This window comes from Molossus molossus, unplaced genomic scaffold (genome assembly GCF_014108415.1).
Source record: "Molossus molossus isolate mMolMol1 unplaced genomic scaffold, mMolMol1.p scaffold_m16_p_2, whole genome shotgun sequence".
NCBI classification, from domain to species: domain Eukaryota; kingdom Metazoa; phylum Chordata; class Mammalia; order Chiroptera; family Molossidae; genus Molossus; species Molossus molossus.
Window position 1 is genome coordinate 501,998 of NW_023425355.1, and position 22,648 is coordinate 524,645.

Here is a 22,648-nt window from a genome sequence, read left to right on the forward strand (position 1 = left end):
TAATGTTGGTTGACCCACTGATTTTATTATGTCTTTGCCTTTATCAGTGACAATTTTTTTCTTTGCAATATTTTATTATTAATATTTTTATTATTAAAGTCCCTTTAACATTTCTTATAATGCTGGTTTGGTGGTGATGAACTCCTTTGGCTTTTTCTTGTCTGGGAAACTCTTTATCTCTCCTTTGATTCTAAAACATAGTCTTTCTGGGTAGAGTAATCTTGGTTTTAGGTTCTTGCCTTTCATCACTTTGAATATTTCAGGCCAATCCCTTCCGGCCTGAAATATTTCTGTAGAAAATCAGCTGACAGTTTTATTTATTTATTTATTTATTTATTTATTTTTATTGATTGACTTTAGGGAGAGAGAGGGAAACAGAGAGGAAGGGGGAAGAGACAGAGAGAGAGGGATTGAGATTTGTTGTTCAACTTATTTATGCATTTATTGGTTGATTTTTATATGTACCTGGCCAGAAATCAAACCTGCAACCTTGGCATATCAGGATGATGTTCTAACCAACTGAGCTACCCAGCTAGGGCTCAACTGACAGTTTTATGGAGCTCCCTTGTAGGCTCCTTTCTCTTGCTGCTTTTAAGATTCTCTTTTTGTCTTTAAACTTTGGCATCTTAATTATGATGTGTCTTGGTGTGGACCTCTTTGGGTTCATCTTGATTGTGATTTTCTGCACTTCCTTGAGTTGTATGTCTTTTTCTTTCACCAGGTTAGGGCAGTTTTCATTCATTATTTCTTCAAATGGGTTTTCAATCCCTTGCTCTCTCTCTTCTCCTTTTGTTACCCCTGTGCTGTCAATGTTGTTATGCTTAATGTTGTCTCAGACGTCCATTAAACTATCCTCTTTTTTTAAAATTATTTTTTTCTTTTTACTGTTCTGATTTAGTGTTTTCTGCTACCTTATCTTCTAAATTGCTGTTCTGATCTTCTGCTTTATCTAACCTGCTGTTGATTCCTTCTAGTATATTTTTAATTTCATATATTTTATTCTTAATTTCTGACTGTTTGTTATTATTTCTAACTATTTTATGCTTACTATCTCCTTTTTATGTTCTCACAGACTTCAGCCACTCTTCCCCTAAGTTTCTTGAGCATCCTTATAACATGGTTTTGAACCCTGTGTCTGGTAGATTGTTTGCCTCCATTTCATTTAGTTCTTTTTCTGGAGATTTCTTTTGTTCTTTCATTTGGGACATGTTTCTTTGTCTCCTTCTTTGGGCTCCCTCTTTGTGTTGGTTTCTATATGTTAGGTAGATCTGCTATGTCTCCTGGTCTTGGTTGGGTGGCCTAATGTAGCAGATGTCTTGTGGGGCTCAATGGTGCAGTCTCCCGTATCACTTAACTAGGTGCTCCAGCAATGTCTCTTCTGTGTTATTTGAGTCCCCCATTTATACCTGAGTCTTGATTGCTGTTGTCCCATCCATGGGTGGGGTTGACTCTTAGGCTGGCTGGCTATGAGGATTGATGCCAATCACAATGTAGGAGTTACTGTGCAGCAGTTGATCTCATAAAGTGGAATTTACCCCAGCAGGGTTTGGTGTCTGCCGCAATCTCCTTTTGGGTATTTCGCTTGTGGAGGTAATTGGTTCATTCTCTAATGTAGTCTAAATCCAACCACCAAGTTTGTTTGTTTGGAGCCCCTTGGAAGGGACTCCAGTGCAGGTTAATATTAGGCACTGCTTGTGACTGGTCCTGGGCTACCTGTTAGGAGCTACAACGTGATCCACAATTTGTGGTTGCCACTGCTGGGCCTGGGTGCCCATGGGAGGGGCCAAGCTGCATACCAATATTGGCTTCCACCAGCACCAAGCCTGGGGCAGGTTAGCAAAAGGCCCAATGCACCCCAAGATCTTCTGCCTGCCTGCTCCCTATTATGGTCAGTCATTGAAACAGCCTCTGGTATATATGAGTTGCATGAGGGAGATTCTCAGCAAGTCACCAGGCAAGGGTGAGTTGTGTTAATCAGGTTGATAGAGATTCAAACTTGGTGCCAGTGCTGGGTCTGAGAGCACTTAACAAAAGTCTCACGGTATACTGTGCCTAGCCACCACCCACCTGGGGCCTGAGAACCTTTGCAATGGGGTGGGGTCTCAGAGAGTCATCAAGGTGAGGCCAGTAGAGTTCAGAATAAGATTTGGCCATGTGGAGGGAGGGCTCTACAGAGGAACAGTTGCAAAAGTTGGGGTATATCGGTAATGGGGGAACTGCATCTCCTCAAAAGCCTTCCAAGAAAGCCTTCACTTTTGGCCCAGGATGGCTGCAGCCAGGAGGCTCCTCCACAGGCCATAAGCTTGGCATGGCAGGGCCACAGGGATTTAGGAGAGTGGGGTAGTGCATACCTCCAGGCTGACGTGGCAAGGAAGGGAGTTCTCAACCCAGGAAATATGGTGTCTGTGGGTAGTATGTGAAAGGGATTCAGCACAGAGACAATAGCAGCGGCTGTCCCTCTAGCCCTCTCCTGGAAGTCGTACAACCCAATCTCTCCCTGTATGACTCCAGTCCACTCTGAGCTGCCGTCCCTCTGCCAGAGCCCAAGGTGAATGGCTGTGAATGAGATTTTGTGCGATGGCCTTTTAAGGGCGTGCCTAGGTTTGTAGCAGACTCTTGTCTTTCCTTGGTGGATAGAATTCCTGCTGATTTTCACAGCGAGATGTTATATGGGCACCTCTTCTCATCCTGGTGCTCCGGGCTGGGGAGCTCAGCATGGTGTTGAGAGCTCTTGCTCTTTAGGAAGTACCTTTGCATCTGAGATACCTCTCCCAATTTCCAGCTACTGCATGAGACCCAGACTTTTTCATGTCTCTGCCCTTCTTACCAGTGTAGATGTGGCTTCTTGGCTATTAGACATCTGTTCAGCTAGTCTTCAGTTGATTATTCATTCAGGTTGATTTTTCTGTAATTTAGTTGTAATTCTGGTTTGATCCTGGGAGGAGGTGAGTGTAACTTCCATCTACTTTGGCACCATCTTGGATCCTGTACCACTCACTGTTTTCAAGAATATTTTATGTGTGAATGTTTAGATTTCAGAACTTTGACTATGATGTATTTTGACATACATTTCTTTGATTCATCCTCTTTGGCATTCACTCAACTTCTAGATATTATAGGTTTATCTTTTGCCATATTTGTGGATTTTTTCAGCCATTATTTCTTTGAGCACTTTTTCAGCCCCTCCTTTATCCTCTTCATCTAGGACTCCTCTGATGACAGGAATGTTACATCTTTTATTACAGCCCCACAGTTCCTTGAGTCTCTTTTCATTTTTTTTCCAATTTATTTTCTCTGTGTTGTTCACATTAGATAATTTCTATTGTTGTATCTTCAAATTCACTCATTCTTTCCTCTGTTCTCTCCATTCTGTTGTAGAGCTCATTCAGTAAAAGTTTTTTGTTGTAAGTATTTCAGTTGTTGTGTTCTTTAGTTCTAAAATTTCTACTTGTTTCTTCTTTATATCTTCTATTTATTTGGTAAGACTTAGTATTTTTTCATCTGTTTCAAATATGATTGTAATTTCTCATTGAAGCATTTTTATGATGGCTGCTTTAACATCCTTGTCAAATAATTCCAACATATGTGTCATTTGGGTGTCGGTGTCAATAATTGTTTTGAAGTTGAGATTTTCCTAGTCTTTGATGTGGCAAGTGGTTTTCTATTGTATCCTAGACATTTCGGATGTTTATAATAAGACTCTGGATCTTATTTTAATCTTATTTTTTTAGTAGGCCTTCCATGACACTGTACCAGCAAGGCACCCACCTTATTATTGCTAGATGGAGCAGAAGAAATGGGTGTGGAAGTCCATGTTCCCTGGTTAGCCTCCACTGACACCCTGGAGAAGATGGGTGCTTTGTTATTGCTGAGCAGGGGTTGGTGTTCAAGATTTCCACTGGGCTGCCTTTGATACCTTCTATGTTGGAAGAGGTAGACGTCCCTTGCTGCTAGTTCCTACATTGCTTGGACTGATACAATACCAAAAAATGGTGCAAGTCCTATTTTCCTGCTTGCCTTTACTGACATCATCTTGGCACCTCTCCAGGAATGGGAGGAGAGTTGGAGGCTACAGTCTGGCAAGGGTGAAAGTCCAGGCTCCCTGCGTGGTCTCCACTGACTCCATGGGGGAGGAATAGAATAGAATTCCTGAGTCCCTACTCAGTTTTCTCTGACACTATCTCAGCATGGGAGAGGGTGGGCAGGTTGAGGCACTTTGATATAGCTGGGTGAGTGTAGAAGTTGAGGTTCCCCACTAGGCCTTAGCTGGTAAAGGTCAGTTGAAATGCATTTTTCCCATGGCATTTGGCTGGAGTAGACCAGTTATTGTCTAAAAGTTTTCTATCTTGCTAGGCCACCCCTTTCCTGGTTTTGTTGTTGTTGTTGTTGTTGTTGTTGTTGTTGTTGTTATTTGTTTGTTTTGGCTAGATAAATCAGGTTTTTATTGGGCATATTTTCTCTGCTCCCCTTGGAATTTCTGGGTTGATGGCTTCTTCAGCTCCAGGTCTAAGATATATATGAGGCAAAAAGAAAACCCAGGTAACTCACTGCTGTGTTGTTCCTTGGGTCCTGGAGTCCTGAAACCATTAGCCTTTTACTCTCTACCCTTTAGCCTTTTTATATTTGTTTCATATATAATATCCAGATTTCTTTTAGCCACACTTTGTGGTGAGAATAGGAAAAAGTACTTTAATATAGTTTTAAATGCTAAATGTGTGTGTGTGTGTATTAAATGAAGCCATTCATATATGAGATTCATTTCTTCAACAGTTATTTATCATTCTCTCTGGTACAGACAAATGGCAATCTCACAAGCATCAAGGATGCTAAATAAATGACATATAGTCTTTGTCTTAAAAGATCTTACAGTAGAATAGGAAACACTTTTTAAAAAAAAACAATAGGGCAGACTGACAAACCTCAGAGGAGGGGGTCCAGGGGGTAGATGAGATGAACCAAAGAACTTATATGCATGTATGCATAACCAATGGACATAGACAACAATGCAGGGGGGTAGGATGGGGAGGAAGGTGTCTAGGGGGAAAAAAGGAGAAACATCTGTAACAAAAATAAATTAACAAAAATTGAAAACAAAATAGGGCAATCAAATTTATCAATTTCATGGTTCAACACCAGAGTAAAATTTTCTATTCAAAGATTTTGAGAGAAGTCAAACACCCTTAATGAAAGATATTAGGGGAATGTAAGGTTCTAATAGCTAAGGTTAGTGACAAGAATAACATGATATAAGAGAAAGTATATAAAAGATTGTTAGCAGGAAACATTATCACAGGAAATTTAGTGGAAGAAAAATAATCAAGGGATGACTATATTTTAAAAAGGAGAAACAATAGTCACAATAATAATTATAATTACACACATGTTGATGATAAATAAGTGCTGTCGGTTATCTTTTACCTTTATTGCACTCAGTTTTCTTTTTTGGAAAATACAAGACATTGGTAGAGGTATTCTAGAATTCTTGACAGTCCTTGTACTCAAAGCTAGAGAGTTTTTGTTGTCCACCTTATTACTCTTGCTCTTATATGAGGAACACAAAGAGATTGTGATGAGGCAGGTGAGATATGGGAGGGTTTGGAAGGTGAAAAGTCAATTTTAATAAATGATGTAGATGGTCACCTTTCTAAACAAACCTGGCAAAATCAGACATGGCATCCCACCACTTTTGCTCAGGCAGAGAACATAATTTAAACTCACAGCTATACTAAGTGGTAAGCAAATGCCTAATTTCTGACTAATAAACTTTCTGTCTAACAAAACCCTAGGACTTTGAGGATTAAGTGTGTATAAACCCACCATCCACAGCTTTCATCCAGTGGCTCCCTGAGTTCTCTTCAGTGTCAATCACTACCCTCAGGTGAATTAAGTACTCCCAGAGAATTGGTCTAAAAAATGCCTGTCCCTGAAGTGAATATAATGTCCCTTCTTTCCTGTTCTAGGCACCCAGCTGGACTTCTGTTGAGCTTAGGACACACAATAGCAGAGCCTTGACCTTTCCAGTTCCATCCTGGGCCTATTGGCCCTCAAGATTCCTTATGCTAAAAGTGTTTTCACTCAAGTGCCCAATTAGTGCCCTGGCTCATTACTAAAGTTCATAGGCTTTGAAGTACAGGGAGACTGCTCAGAAAAGAACTCAAATGTGAGACCAGATTCCTCATTTCTTTGCTGCCAAAAACCAACTTAGCTGAGCTCTCCCTCTGAGTTGAAAGAGGGGGAGGGAGGATACTCCAAGAGCCAAACTCTCCAAATATATTACAGGCTTTCACAAATTCCTGTTGTGGGGAACTAATGAAAGCTCAAATGAGGGAATGACTGACTAAAACGAAAGAAAAGGCAAAGCTAGGGAAGGAGTAGATGATACAGAGAGGTGAAGGGGGATGATATGGGGATAGAGATGGCTCTATTCAAGAGCCCCTGCTTCCTGATAAGGTGAACAGTACTATGAAGGAATAACAAATATGATTAGGAGCTCATGTTCTGAGGCTTAGCTATCCAACTGCCAGAGAAAAAATCATTGTGAAATGGAGCCTCTGTTGCCAGAAATATTCCCCTATTTCTGCTCCATCCCTAATCCTCTTCAAGGTCCCCAGAACATGATAAAGATACTGAATCTAGTTGGGATAAGTGGGGATGGTAAGAATAGCTAGGTGATCAGCACCTGTTACTCAGATGACTGAAAACATTGGTAGAACACTTCAGGTGTCAGCCGGGGAGCTGCACAGGGGAGAAACACAGCACCTTGGTCTTCTCTGAGGACTGAGATGGCAGGAGCCCTGATCTCCATTCTCTCTGTGGCTGACAGAGAGTGACCTCCAGCTGAACTTCTTTTATTAACTATTTCTCTAGCCTTGTGCAGGACCCAGAGTTAAGTGCTAGTTATTTTTTCCAGTGAATAGATGAAATACTCTTGTTCAGGGAGGCTGATTCCAAACCTTTTTTCATTTTCTGAAAAACCCTGTGTTGAGAAGCTCTTTCTTTCAGCTCTGAGTCTCCCAGGCCATTTACTGTGGTAGCTATTCATCTATTGTATGTAGAAGTTTACTCCAGATTTGTACCAAGCCTTTATTTAAAAATTCCAAAAGTATTTTCATATTTGTCCTGGCATTTGATCCTGCAAATGTTTTAATTTTTTTCTTCATTAGGACATGGTGGTGTTTTTCTGGGTTGGCACAGCAATACTGGAAAACAGTCTTTTTCAAGTTTTCTACATCTAAACAAACCTCATTTTTAAGCTTCCACACTTGTCTCAAAACACCAACTTTAATGGGCTACTTTTGAGTGTCAAAACTTGTAAAGTCAAATAATCACTGAATATATAAGTTGTTTTATTACTTCCGTATTAGGTTATTTGGCCTCCTTCTCTCTGCTCTTATTGTATATTTACTTCCATTTTTTTAAATCAGAAGATCGAGGGATTCAGTTCCTAATTTGAGACGTAGTCAGGCTGAGGCCCAGAGAGACTCACACTTAGGAGCATCCATATGAAGTCTGACAATGCAGTCCTTGTAACTCTTGCCCCAGTCGTTCATGGGTGACTGGTTTTTACTTAACGGCCCACTGATTTGGCAACCACTGGCTTAGCACAATGGTCACTTATTTACTCTAGTAGCTAATGTATATCACATGTGATTCTTGAACCAAAAAACCATCAGTGTTTAGAGGAACTTTGAATTGAAACAGGTTCCTCAGCTTTCTCTGAGGGGACTGGCCAGCCCGTACAGACTCAGATTGTCAGAAATTCATCTGATAGAGTTATGGGAAAGAGGCAGGAGCCACAGACAGAGACAAGAAATAAGGAGACAGAAGAGACACACATCTAAAACAGTAAGATTGATGACGAGCCTTATTAGAACTGCAGAATGTTTAACATACAAAGGACATCAGGAATCTTAGGGGAGTAACAAAGATGGTTTCACTGGTGAATTCCAAACATGTTAGGAAAAAATAATACCAATACTATACAAACTCTTACAAAAAATAGAAGAGAAGGGAACACTTTCTAATTCATTCTATGAGTTCACTATTACGCTGATGCCAAAGTCACATAAAGACATCACAAGAAAAGAAAACCACAAATGAATGTCTCTTATAAACACAGTTGCAAAACCCTTAACAACATTTTAGAAACTTGAAAACTGTTGGAATGCAGACTGGTGCAGCCACTATGGAAAACAATATAGTGTTTCCTCAAAAAATTAAAAATTGAACTTCCATTTGATGCAGTGATCCCACTTCTAGGAATATACCCTAAGAAGCCTGAAACACCAATCAGAAAGAATATATGTACCCCCATGTTCATAGCAGCACTGTTTACAATAGCTAAGATCTGGAAACAGCCCAAATGTCCATCAGTAGACGAATGGATAAAAAAGCTGTGGTACATATACACAATGGAGTACTATGCAGCTGTAAGAAAGAAAGATCTCTTATCCTTTGAGATGAAAAGGAGGGACCAATTGATGTTCTCTCTCATCAATGTTTCTCTCTCTCTCTCCCTCTCCCTTCCTCTCTCTCTAAAATCAATAAAGAAAAATTAAAAAGTAAATAAAACTTGTAGAAAACATAAGAAAAACCAACCTGATGTTGGGTTAAGCAAAGATTTCTTAAATAGAACACAAAGAGTACAAAGTATATATATATATATATATATATATATATATATATATATATATGACTTCATAAACATAAATATGAAAAGATACTTATCATAATAGCCATTGGGGAAGGTTAAAACCGAATGAGATGCCACTATGTACATTAATTGTATAGCAACTATATCTGTAATAGTAAAAAACTAGAAACAACAGAGGTGTTGTAAATGGTTATATGTAAATGGATAAACCCATGCCAAGAAATGGTACTCAGCAATAAAAAGGAATGAACTACTGATATATGCAACAATTTGGGTGAATCTCTCTCTATATATATATATTTGGTAAGTAAAAGAAACCAGACTAAAAAATAGCTAAGTTTTATTCCATGTGTATAAAATTGTAGAAAATGAAAACTAATCTGTAGCAACAGAAAGAGGAGCAATGATTGCCTGTGGATAGAAAGAGAACTTTTGAGGATAATAGATATGCTCATTATCTTGAATACAGTGATGGTTTCACTATATACATATGTCAAAACATCACATTGTGCACTTTAAATATGGGATGTTTACTGTATATTAATCATACCTCAATAAAGCTGTTTAAAAATATAATAACATTTTCTTACGTTTTAAAAAATTATTGCCATAGGATATGTTTGTTGATTTTCAGAAAGAGAGGAAGGGAGGAAGGGAAGGAAAGAGAAAGATATTGTTCTGTTGCCTCTCATAGGCACCCTGACCAGGAATTGAACCTACAGCCTTTTTGGTGTATGGGATGACTTTCCAACCAACTGAGCCACTTGGCCAGGGCAACATTTTCCTAGTTTTAAAAGCTATATATTTTCACAATTGAAAAATTAAAAAACACAGAGAAGGAAGGCAAAAAAATCTCCACAATCCCAATTACTTGGAGACAAGTATTTTTACTTTGGCATGCATTTCTACAGATTTTTCTATACATATGTCTATATATGTTTGTCAAAGATAGTATATATAGTACATACCACTTATAATCTGCTTTACAATTTTTACTGATGTTTTAGAGACTTTTCCATGTTAATAAAATTCAAAAACACCTCCCCAAAAGGAAGAATGGAAGAAAGGGGGGAAAGAAGGAAGGAGTAGGGAAGGAGGGAAAGAGGAAGGAAGGAGAACAAATGATTGATACATGCAACAACATTGATTAATTTTAATTTTAATTTGTTTTTTAATCCTCATCCGAGGACATTTTTCCATTTTTTGTACAGACAGAGTGGGAGGGAGAGAGAGGAAGAGAGAGAGAGGGAAACATCGATGTGAAAGGGACACATCAAGTGGCTGCCACCCGCACGACCAACCAGGGCCGGGGACAAACTGCAACCGAGGTACGCGCCCTTAGCGGGAACCGAACCCGGGCCTCTCCGGACCGCAGGCGGACGCTCTAACCGCTGAGCCAAACCGGCCAGGGCAACAACATTGATTAATTTTAAAATAATTATGCTGAGTAAAAGAAGCCAGAGCCTGCCAAAAAAATATATTGTGTAACTCCAGTCATTAAAAATATAGACTGATCTAGAGTGACAGAAAGCATATTAGAAGTTGCCTGGAACTTGGAAGGGGCAAGGAGTACAGTTGGAGGGAGATATGAAGAAACTTTTGGCTGGATTTGCCCATTACTCTGATGGTAGCAATGGTTTCATGAATGCGTACATATGTTAAAACTTGTCAAATTCTACAGTTTAAATATATGTCGTTTATTGTATGTTAATTTTTCCTCAATAAAGCTTCAAAAAATCCTACATGGCGAAATTGAGGACCAGAGAGGACACAAACTATTCAAGGACACATAGCGGTCCATTGATGAGCCTGGAATAAAACCATGTAGTACTCCTTTCCCTCTACCATGATGTCTGCAGGCTCTTGTAAGAATGATCTAGTCAAATCTCTTCTTCCATTGCTCTAATGCAGTGGTTCTCAACCTTCCTAATGCTGCGACCGACCCTTTAATACAGTTCCTCATGTTGTGGTGACCCCCAACCATTAAATTATTTTCGTTGCTACTTCATAATTGTAATTTTGCTACTGTTATATCTTAGGCGACCCCTGTGAAATGGTCATTTGACCCCCAAAGGGGTCACAACCCACAGGTTGAGAACCACTGCTCTACTGAGTTTCTCTCCTCTAGGGGTCCATGGGAAAATCCCTGAGATTCCCACCTGCCCCACCACAGACCGGCCATTTACTTTGACCTCTTTCTCCTTAGACATTAACCAAATCCCAAGTTGCTTCTCAGTCATGCTTGCCTGCCTCAGAGGCACTTTTCCTGTGTTCAATTAAGCAATGGCTCTGTGGACTTGGCACTCCTAGACTCTTGGGCAGTGCCTCTCAGTCTGGATCCATATCATGATATTGGGTCTTCATCCACCCTCAAGCTCCCTGTTCCATAGTACTTGGGCAATTTAGAGGCATTAAGCAAGGGCTGATCAATGATCTTCCTGTTGTTTACAGATGAAGACACTGAGGCCCACAGACCTAGTTCATGGCAGGGTAGAAAACATGGCTTGCATCACCTTTCCCTGCCCATTCCCCTCTCTGGCTCTCTCACATTTTAGCATCTCTGCCTTGTTACTGCTAGGTTAGCTGAATTCATTATTTGACCAGAACCCTGTGAGGTTGGGAAAGGAACTCAGAGCTGTTGGGCGAGAAGGAGTGAGCGCAACTGGGACTGGCAAAGGTGTAGAGCGCTCAGCCGCTGTTCCCTACTAGGTCAGTGTTCACATTCTACATGGAAATATGTGCCTGTTCCAATGATCTGTCCAACTACCAGGGAAGAACAGCAGGGGTTAGATGGCTAATTTTTTAAGCTCTGCTTTCAGGAAGTATCAGGGCCTTTACAGAGCCAAAACAAGAAACAAATGTTGAAACAATGAGCCCCTTCCTGCCCTGAGACTGAAACTGTATAGGGCCCTGCCCTTATCTTTCAGAACACTTTTGAACTAAGTAGGTAGCCCATTTTGGTAGCTCCTTCCAGTTGGTAACCCAAGGAGACAGGTGATCACTGTCTCCAGAAGCAGCTCTCCCTACACTTGCAGTCCAGCATTAGGAAAGAAATCTTGGAAGGAAATCCTGGGACAAATGACAAGGTAATCAATCCAGGGAAGACTGGCTGCCAAGATCACTAAGACTTCGATTCTCAGAGCTGAGATAAATACTCATGTTGGCTCCACAGAGAGAGGCCACCTGCTATGGCTTCATGAAGTGTCAAAGCCACAGTAAATCTCACTTTTGAGATTAGGCTTTGTTCCCACCTCAGAGCAGGAATCTGCTGACAATTACTAGCACCCTTGGATTCTTTGTCAAAGCAGAGGAATGGAGATAGAGAAAAGAGGGCAGAGGGAGGCACTGTAAAAACACTCTTACACCATACACAAAAACAAACCCAAAATGGATTAAAGGCTTAAATGTAAAGTCTAAAACCATAAAACTCCTAGAAGAAAACATAGGTAGTAAACTCTTTGACATTAGTCTGAGTTAATATATTTTTGGATGTGTCCCCTTAAGCAAGGGAAACAAAAGCAAAAATAAACAAATACACTTCCTCAAACTATAAAGCTTCTATATCGTGAAGGAGCCCTGGCCAGTTTGGCTCAGCAGTTAGAGCATCAGCCTGTGGACGGAAGAGTCTTGGGTTCGGTTCCTGCTAAGGGCAAGTACCTCGGTTGCAGTTTGTCTCCGGCCCCGGTTGTGGTGGTGTGGGTGTCTGTCTCACATCAATGTTTCTCTCTCTTTCTCCCTCTCTCCTTCTCACTCTATCTGAAGACAAATGCAAAAATGTCCTTGGGTGAGGATGAAATATATATATATTTATTTATTTATAGTGAAGGAAACCCATCAACAAAACAAAAAGACAACCTACTGAATGGGAGAATATATTTGCAAATGATATATCCAATAAGGATCTGATAACCAAAATAAGAAACTCATACAATTCAATGACAAAAAAAAAATCCAATCCAAAAATGTTTAGAGGACATGAAGAGACATTTCTCTAAAGAGGACATAAAGAAGACCAATAGACATGAAAAGATGCTCAGCATCACTAATCATCAGAGAAATGCAAATTAAAACCACAATGAACTATCACCTTACACCTGTTAGGATGGTTTTATCAAAAAGTCAATAAAAAAGTGTTGAAGATGTGGAGAAAAGGCATCACTCATGCACTGTTGGTGGGAATTCAAATTGGTGCAGCCACTGTGGAAAACAGTGTGGAGAGTCCCCAGAAACTAAAACTAGATCTCTCCTAGGACCCAGAAATTCCACTTCTGGGTATTATCCAAAGAAAACAAAAACACTACTTGAAAATACATATTCATTATTTGTAATGTAAATGCATATATGTAGATATGTATTGCAGCATTATTTACAATAGCCAAGATTTCGAAGCAACCTAGGTGTCCATCAATACATGGATAAATAATGGATAAAACAGATGAAATATATGTAGAGATAGATATAGATATAGATATATAGATATAGATATAGATATAGATATAGATAATGTAGCATTAAAAAGAATAAAATCTTTTCATTTGCGACAACATGGATTGACCTACAGAGTATTATACTGAGTGAAATAAGTCAGAGAAAGACAAATGCCATGTGGTTTAACTTATATTTGGAATCTAAAAGAAAACAAAAACATACTCAAAGAAACAGAGATCAGAGAGGATGGGGAGGTAAACATTGTGAAAGGGAAACCTTGGCTGGTGTGCCTCAGTTGGTTGGGCATTGTCCCGTGCACTGAAAGGTTGCTGGTTCGATTCCTGATCAGGGCACATGCCTGGGTTGCAGGCTTGATCTCCAGTAGGGAGCATGCAGGAGGTATCAGATGGACGTCTCGCTCTCAAATCGATGTTTCTATCTACCTCCCTCTCTAAAAACCAATAAAAAATCTTTTTTAAAATGTGAGGGGGAAGATAGTCAATCATAGTGTGATAAGTTTGCATGGTGACAGATGATTATTAGAATTACTAAGGTGATCACACTGTAAGATATAAAAATGTTGAATCACTATACTATACACCTGAAACTAATATTACTAATTTAATATTGTATCCCAACTAGTCCGGCTGGTGTGGCTCAGTGGTTGAGCATCAACCCCTGCACCAAGAGGTCGCCGGTTTGATTCCCAGTCAGGGCACATGCCCAGGTTGTGGGCCCGATCCCCAGTGGGGGGCATGCAGGAGGTGGCCAATCGATGTTCTCTCTCATCGATGCTTCTATCTCTCTCCCTCTCCCTTCCTCTCTCTCTAAAATCAATAAACAATATATTTTTTTTAATATTGTATACCAACTATACTTAAAATTTTCTAAATGCCTTTTCCAGGGATACTGACTAAGTGTCAGTATAGATGAGAGAGATGGGGGAAATAAGGGAAAGAGCAGAGGAAAGAAATTTAAAAGTCCTCATAGGCAACAGGATATTACATTGGTTGGCAACTTGCTTCTTAACTGAGAAATTTCCTTAAGCCTCAGCATGGCCATCCTTGAGACAGGAAGGTTCTGGGATAGATAGACATGAGTTTAAGAACAAGATGTTCTACTTACTTGCTGTTTGACCTTGAGCAATTTACTTCACATCTGTCTAAGCCTGTTTCCTCATCTGGAAGTGGTAGAGTTGGCAGAGCGAATGGAGGTCAAGGTTTCAAATCCCCTCTTCCAACTCAATCCACCAGGAAGAGCACATAATCATCATGGTAAGGATGCGTGGGTGGGAGGGGAAGGCAATATTACTGCTTATGCCAGCACTGAGGAAGCCAGAGCTCATAGGCTCAAAATAAACCTCTTGGCAGCGAGAGGGAGAAGGTCCTAGTACTACTGTATTTTAATTTCAATCCCATCTCATTTTGGAATCCTTTTATCTTCCAAAACACGTTCCCAGCACTTATCTCATTAGATCTTCATAACAGCTGTGTAAGATAGGCCAGCAGAGGTCCTCCCCTATGTCTTTCTTTTCGTCATAGCAGTAGTAATAGCTGACACTTCTATAGGGCTTACTATATGAGAGGCACTATGTTAAATTCCTTATGTATGTTAGCTATGTCATTTCATGTAATCCTCATAACAACCTCCTTAAGTAAATACTATTGGTGTCCCCAAGTACTTTTCCTCAAGTAAGTTAACAGACCAAGAGGGATTTGGTGACTAGACTAGGTCATACAACTAGTAAGTGGTAGAGCTGAAACTCCAACCCAGGTTTGCCTGGCTTTAAAGCCCTTGTTCTTAGTTACTATACTATACATAACCTGTTATTCTTTTTGTTCATCCTCACCTGAGGATATTTTTCCATCGATTTTTTTTTAGAGAGAGAGAGAGTAGAAGTGAGGGAGGGAGAGAGAGAGAGAAACATTGACATGAGAGAAACACACCAATTGCTTTCTTCCTGCATGGCCTTCAGCGGGGCTGGGTATCAAACCTGCAATGCAGGTACATGCCAATGACTGGGAGTTGAACCTGCAATCCTTCAATCCGTGGACTGATGCTCTAACTGCTGTAACTGCTGAGCCAAACCGGCCAGGGCTAACCTATTTTTCAAAGGAAGAAATTAGAGTCAGAGAGCTTGAGTAGCTTGCTGAAGAATGCAAAGCAAGCTAGCACTAGAAGGAGGCCTAACTTTGGACCTTCTGACACTCAGTCCAGTGTTCTTTCACTTATTCTCAACTGTATGTCACATCATCATTGGCATGACTTCCCAGTCATTAGTAGTATACCCCAGGTGCCCTGTGGTCACCATGTGCTTGGAATGCCAGAGATCAGGTAAACATCCCATCTTGTAGCAAGGTCAGACTTTAATTTTATTTTTTTGATAACTGCTCAATAGATGAAGTAACCAAGGTGCAAAGAAGGCAAACAGCCTGTACCAACCAGGAACAGAGAAATTCCTCGAAGTTCTTAACTATCAAGTCTGGGCTTGTTTCACTTGAATACCTATGCGTGTGCCCACGAGGTAGCAAAGAAAGCGGAATGGGTCAAAATAAACACAGTATACTCCCAGTCTCCTTTTATTTAGGTATGGAACCCTCAGGGCAGCGACAAAGGAAGCTGACATAAAAGTGAGGAAGCTGAAGAGAAGGTCAGGTGTCTGCAGGGATAGGACAAGAGAGGTTTCAAAAATATAATTTGGATAGAGGTAGAGGGAAGGTAATGTCAGGACCTTGAAGTTTTGGAGTGTATTTTTGTAGAGGCTCCGTGGTATCCCTGAAGGGGGCAAGGAAAGGGTAGGAACACAAGCAGAGCTGTAAACACATTTCCACCTTGGTCTTCAGCCACAAAACCAACGGTGACTAAGAACCTGCCAGGGCTTTGGTCTGGCACCAAGGTCTGAGGTGGCTAGCATCTGGGAATCACTAGACAATCTCCTTTTATATGCCTATTAGTCTCCTGCTTGGCTGGCTGCATCTGCAACACCTAGGTAATTCTAGGGCACTGCCAAATTTGGGAAGGTCTGGATTGGCTCAACTAGAATTGTCCACTGTCAGGGTCCATTGTGGGGAGTGGGGAGTGGAAGAGGTGGTTAGAAGGACCCTTTGACTGGACATCTCATTCACAAAAGGCCTCTAACGTAGGTCTTTCTAATCCTGTAATTATCTTGTGAATTACATTTATTGCATTATATTCACATGATGTGTGTTTAAATGTTTAGTTGTTAAACATAAGTATTTCAAAAGCATCATAATTTCTGATATCGTAATTTGACATATTTTCATTTAAAAATATCCAGACAGCTTCACAAAATGGATGGAACCTTTAGGAGGGACAGGAAGGAACTTGCTAATAGCAACACTTAGTGCTCATCTAAACCAACCTTTTCATTTCATACATGGAGAAAATGAGGCCCAGATTAAAGTGTATCACCCCAAATCACGGATCCGTTAGTACCAGAGCCTCAACTAACACGTTATATTTTTCTAGTACATCAAGACTTAAGATAATAAAAGGAAAGAGGACTGTTTTTGGAGAGTGAGAAGGAGAGAGCTGAGAACCCCAAGGTTTCAAGCATGTATCTGCATCGACAGAGTGCTTGGGCATACTACCCCAAAGATGTTCCCTGGACCCTCTCATTCTGTGGAGGATGGGCATGTTTCAGAGAACACTCCAAAGACAGTAGCTGAGGTCCTACCCTCAGGTCCAAGGCCAGGATGCTTGGAAGACCCCAGGGGCTCTATCCATACAGTGGGCCAGGGACTGGTCTGAGTTCTGGCTAAGGATCCCTGCCTGGTGGTTTTTGGTGGGGCAGCAGTTACCAGTAAAAGTCAGGCTGCACAGCTCCCATTGCAGCCTATTCCATTCTTCTATGTGGGTGGCAATCCCCAAGAGCCAGGGTGGGGGCAGGGTGAACAAGCTACCAAGCACCAAGGTGAAGAGGAGCAGGAGCTGTTTGTTGAGACATGTGCTCTTTGGAGGGGGTAGCCTCTGTGCCAAAACAAACTCCTTCAGAAATAAATATGGTACATAAAATGACTAATTATGTGTTTGAAGTTTGGAGTTTAGTAGGAGAGAATTGGCTCTGTTCAGGATACATTTTCTCAGTCTGCAGTGCCAGGCTGCACAAGGGAACATGAGAGGGCAGGGTGGGAAGTGGGTGTTTCCAGTACCTCTCTGGCTAGGAGGTAATGTTTATCCAGGGGGAGACAGTTTCACAAAGTTGGTTTTCCTGGGAACTGAAACAAAAGGGAGCCAGAGCAGAGATGGAGCACCCAGAGGTGGCACCAGCAACACTGGATCTTGCCCCTTGTGCAAACGGCTACAGCTGCACCCTCTCTAACCTCCTCACTCAGCTGGAGTGTGCTGCTGTCATCAGCTGCTAATAAAACAGCCTGGAGAGAGTAACCCTCTGCACCTATCCCATCCTGGGTTGCTTGCTCTCTGCCTTGTCTGCCCAGCCTAGGAAAACACCTTCTCTGACAGAGTACAAATAGAGGTCAACCAGCTGTTTTGTACACAGCCCAGGTTTGTGCAGTAAGAGGTTGATCTGCAGACACTAAAGAACAGTCTGACAGTTGAGTGTCTAGCTCCATCATTTCCTGTAAAATGGGGTAACAGTAGTCACATTATAAGGTTATTTTAGAACTGTATAAAATAATGCATATGAAGTAAAATAAATGGCATGTAAATAAGGGGAACATATACTTTATCATCTAAACCATACCAATTTTGAGAGATAATTTTAATTTTAAGAATTATAATGGGAAAATTCATAAACTGTGACATATAGTTATATTTATAAAGGTTACCGATTATGAAAAATCTGGATTTCAGCTCTGCAAATGATTGCTGTGGAACTTCAACCAAATTACCTCCCTTTGCTGAAACTCAGTTAGCCTATCTGTGAAATGGAATAAAGACAGGAAAAGGGGTAAACTCAGAATTACATTAAGGTTGATAATTGTTTCTTAGAGATTATGGAGAATGTGCATATTCTGTTGCAGAATGTAACCCAGCAAAGAGCCACTGAAGACTCAGCAGAGAGCTTTGGGGTCCCACTCCTTCAAGAACCCCTGTTCTGAAGAAGGGGAGCCGCACATCTCCTCCAAGCCCCAAAATTTGCCCAATTTTCACTGAGATGACAAAAGTTCCCGAGGGTCCTCCGCACCCTTGACCACACGCGCCGGCCCTGACCAGTTGCTTCCCAGGGCTGCCTTCCCAACGACCCAGAACCGACTCCGCCAGCAACGGGCACTGCCAGGGCAGGGCCTGCAGCACGGGACTGGTTCCTGAGCCCCGCATGGGCTCTGCTGGGCCCCCGCACTCCCAGCCTGCTTGGGCCTGGGGGAGCTCCCTGGTGAGAACCTCCCTGTGGGCAGTGCCCGCCTGGCTGGACTGAGACTGAGAGCCGGGCCCACGTCTCACGGGTTCACCTTTGGTGCCCAAGGACTCGGTCACTGTTTGCTGAAGAACTGAAGGGGCCAGACCACCAGGTGGCTACTGGTCGCGGGGTCCAGTCAGTGCCCCAGCGCAGGCACTTGGCAGCCAGACATGCTGTGACCTCCTGTCCTGTGGCGAGCATGCGTGTGCATGTGCGTGTGTGCCTGTGTCCCCCCCCGGAGAACCCAGGAGACGCCTGCGGGTGGGCGTCATAGCCCGGTCTCGGTGAGCGCCACACCTTGGCTCCTTGGGGAACTGGCTCTGGTCTTCATCTCCACCTCTGCCCAGGAAAGTGACCTCCTGAGTTAGCTGGTGCTGCCCCCAAGCTCCTCCCTGTCCCAGCTCTGCACGACCCCACCCGTCTTTGCTTCCTTACCTGGGACCCGGGGGGCTGGGGTACAGGCAGGGCAGGGAGCCCATCAGAGCCACGATGGCTCGTCTCCACCACCTCTGAACACCTCGGGGATCAGAGCAGGGCTGGAGGCCTCCACACCCCCTCTCCCACCCCTGTGACTCGAGGCCTGGTGGTGAAAATGCCTGACGCCCACCCAGGTACCTCTGGGACAATCAACATGCTTCTCCAGGCCTGGACCGGGGCCAGAGGAAATAAGGCTCAGAGACAGTAGGAAACAGGCAGGAAGACCCTCCTGACTCGAAGCTAATTGAGACCAGCAACCATTTACCAAGGAAGGCCGTGGGTCTCCCCTTCCTGGAGATCATAGAAACGTGGACGCTAATGGGCCCCTGGAGACCCTCTGCTGCAGCCTTTCATTGTACAGATACGGAAGGGGAGACCCCAGGGAGGATGTGGCCCGTCCAGGGTCACAGAGCAGCACAACGAAAGAGCAGAGCAGCAGCCCTGTTGCCAAGGCTCAGCAGCCAGAGCGACTCCATTCCCCCGCGCGGAGAGGCCTCCAGTCACGGGGCAGCCTGGCCCGCTCGCGGGGTGTCTTTCCTGCACAGACAGGGCTCCCCGAGGCCTCAGAGGGTGCATGGCTGATGGCAGGGAGGGGAGGCCAGAGGCCCCTGTGCTCAGGTTGCCAAGCCCAGCTGCCCCCTGGACACTCCCTGCCTCCTCCAAGGACGAGAGAGACCCCTGTCGCTCTGCAATGCCAGGCGGCTGCCCCTGCCGGGCCTGGGTCCCTCCTCCCAGACACCGCACAGCCAGCCCACCCCTCGGGAGGCCTCTCACTAAGGCAGGCAGTGTGCCTGCCCCGCAGGGGGGACCCCTCCCAAATGGCTCTGGGTGAGTCACAGATCTCCACACCCGAGGTTCCTGCATTGGGGGAGCCTCTGGGCACGGGGCAGACGGGCCTACAGCCGCTCCAGTGCGCTCCCGGGCAGCCACCCGGAGGAGAGATGGGCCAGGGCGTTCAGGGAGGTGGGTCGCATGGGGTTGTGCCAGAGGCTGGGTAGGACTCGGACTGGGAAGTGGGTGCAGGCGGGGGCCTTCCCTCGCCTTTCTGGAGGGAGAACAGGTGGGGCGCAGAGGGTGGTTGTCAGGCACACACGCTGGGACTCCGGACACGACGCCCTGGCCTGGGCTGGTGCGCGGGCAGCTGAGCGATCTCCAGCTCCTCCCTTCACAGCCCTGGACGCCAGTCTCCTCCTCGGGGCGCTCACGATGCCTGTCCTGGCGCGAGGCGCAGCTCACGGCTGCCAGGAGGAGCCCGGGGCCAGTGGCTTTTCAGGATCATTTCACTTCCTGGACATGTCAGTGTCTTGGGGGGAGACCTACTTGGAACCCCAGAGTCGGCACAAAGATTACTAAGCTGAACTCATTGAGATCCAGCAGCCAACAGGGGCAAAGCCTTCTGGGGCTCCCCTTACCTGACTGACAGCAGCAACTTCTGGGGAGTCGGGCTGCCCCAATTCCTCTGAGGGCAGGGGCGCTCCCAGAAGGTAGACTGTGTGTGAAACGTACCCCAAGTCCCTTCTGCAGGGGGGATTTTGTGGCCCTGAAGGAGACAGAAAGACCACTCGCACTAGCACAGACCAACACTATCACACACGTTCTCATCCAGTGTCTGCTGTCCTGACAGGCCAGGCCTCTCTCCAAAGAGTCAGTTATCGTCCACGCCAGTGCCTGTCCCCCCTTTCAAGTATTAAGACGGTAGATGTGCCCCGAACTCCAACCACCCCTTTGGGGTATCATCGAGTAGTTTTCCTGTGTATATGGAGGTTGAATATATAAATAAGGCCTGTTTTTCCTCCCGTTAATCTGTCTGTTATCAGTTTAATACACCCACGCCGGTTACTGAAATTAAGAGAGTAGAGCCGCCCTGGCCGGTTTGGCTCAGCGGTTAGAGCGTCGGCCTGCGCTCCAGAGAGGCCCGGGTTCGGTTCCCGCGAAGGGCACGTATCTCGGTGGCAGTTTGTCCCTGGTCCCGGGTGGGGTCGTGCGGGTGGCAGCCACTCGATGTGTCTCTCTCACATCAATGTGTGTGTGTCTCTCTCTTGCGCCCTGTCCCTCCTGCTCTGTCTGAAGAGAAATGCAAAAATGTCCTCGGTGAGGATAAAAACAGAACAAAACAAAAGAGAGCAGAGCAAAGCCCTCCCTCCACTGCAGTGTCGGAAAGGGGATCTGTTCGTCGGTGTGTAGATGGTGCCTACAGGCTGACGCAGACACCCCGCAATAAGAAATCCCTTTATGACACTGACAAGGCAGGATGGGGTTTTGGCTGAGAATACGGAATTATTGTTAACTACCTTAGCTGTGATGATAACACTGTCCTTATGCTAAAAAAGACAAGTCTGCCCTGCCCGGCTGCTGTGGCTCAGTGGGTTGAGCACTGTCCCAGGGACTGGCAGGTCCCGGTTCGATTCCCGCTCAGGGCACATGCCTGGGTTGTGCGCTCGATCCCCAGTAGGGGGCGTGCAGGAGGCGGCCGATCCATGTTTCTCTCTCTCCCCCTTCCTCTCTGTCTAAAATATCAGTAAAAACATATTTACAAAATTAAAAAGAGAATTCTTATGTTTCAAAACTGCATGCTGAATACATACAGACACAATGACGTGCCGTGTGCCCAGGACTTGGTAGTTGCTGATGCTGGTGTTGTGCCCAAGAGGCCTCCTTGTGCCGTTCTCCTGGGCATCAGCTGGACACTGTGCATAACGAGCCTTTCAGCGAACATGGGAAGGGCGGATCAAGGAGGGGTCACCCCAGTGTGGCTTCTGTTTTCAACCCTGGGAAGCTTTTCCTTGTGGAGAACAGCAATCGTCCCTTTGAGAACGTGTGTGACTGTGACACGGCGACACTGCTGGCAGGGGTGATGCTGGAGGCGGAGATTCCACCCCCTCATCTCAGCCCCCTCATTAGGCAGCATCTGCGCCGGTGCCGGCCTGTTCGGTTGCCAGGCAATGGAAGCCCAGAGCCAGAGCTCTTTCCCTGGGAGGGAGGCACGGGTTGCGGGGACCGCGGGGAGAGAAGCAAATGGGGGGAGGTCCAAAGATGTTGCCCAGGGGAAGGCTTTCCTTGCGAGGGGCCTGGCCAGCGGGGGAGAGAAGGGTGTGCATCCCTGCTGGGTGCCAGCGTCCCACAGTCCCCCCTGTCCTGCCTTCTTCCTGGGGGGCCGCCTCAGGGCTGGAGGCCACACAGCAGGACCGGGAGGCAGGTGCGCATCCGGTGCAGACCAGTGAGGGGTGTGGTGAGGGCACAGGCCTGGTAGCACCCAGGCCCACAGCCAGCGCCGCAGGAGGCCTCTCCCGAGACACTCTTTCTTTCTGTGCATTGTTACTTTTATTGAATCAGTTGAGTGTCTTTTAAATAACAAGAAACAAAGTCTTTACATGTAGCCGCTGTGTTACAGTTTCTGTACCTTTCTTCCTTTGTGGAAAAGTATTTTCATCGGGGGTCATTTTCTTCTGCCGCTGGCACTTTCTTCAGGATTTCTTGTGGTGCAGGTCACCTGGTGATGACAGCCCTTTCATGCTTCTGGGTGTCACTTGCGTTTTTGAAAGGTATTTTCACTGGGGACATGATTCTTCAGCACTTTAAAGATGTCGTGTCCATCTAGGCCGGGAATTGAACCAGCAACCTCTCAAGGCAAAGGATGACGCCCAACCAACTGGGCCACACACCAGCCAGGGCTGTTTTTTTTTTTTTTTTGGTTTTGTTTTTGTTTT

General features: G+C 44.4%; 1 protein-coding gene across 1 annotated transcript in view; it reads right to left on the reverse strand.

Annotated features, from left to right (window-relative positions):
- SLC16A2 (solute carrier family 16 member 2) overlaps positions 1-22,648 on the reverse strand; it is an 89,354-nt gene that overhangs the window by 18,282 nt on the left and 48,424 nt on the right. The gene's annotated exons all lie outside the window — the stretch shown is intronic.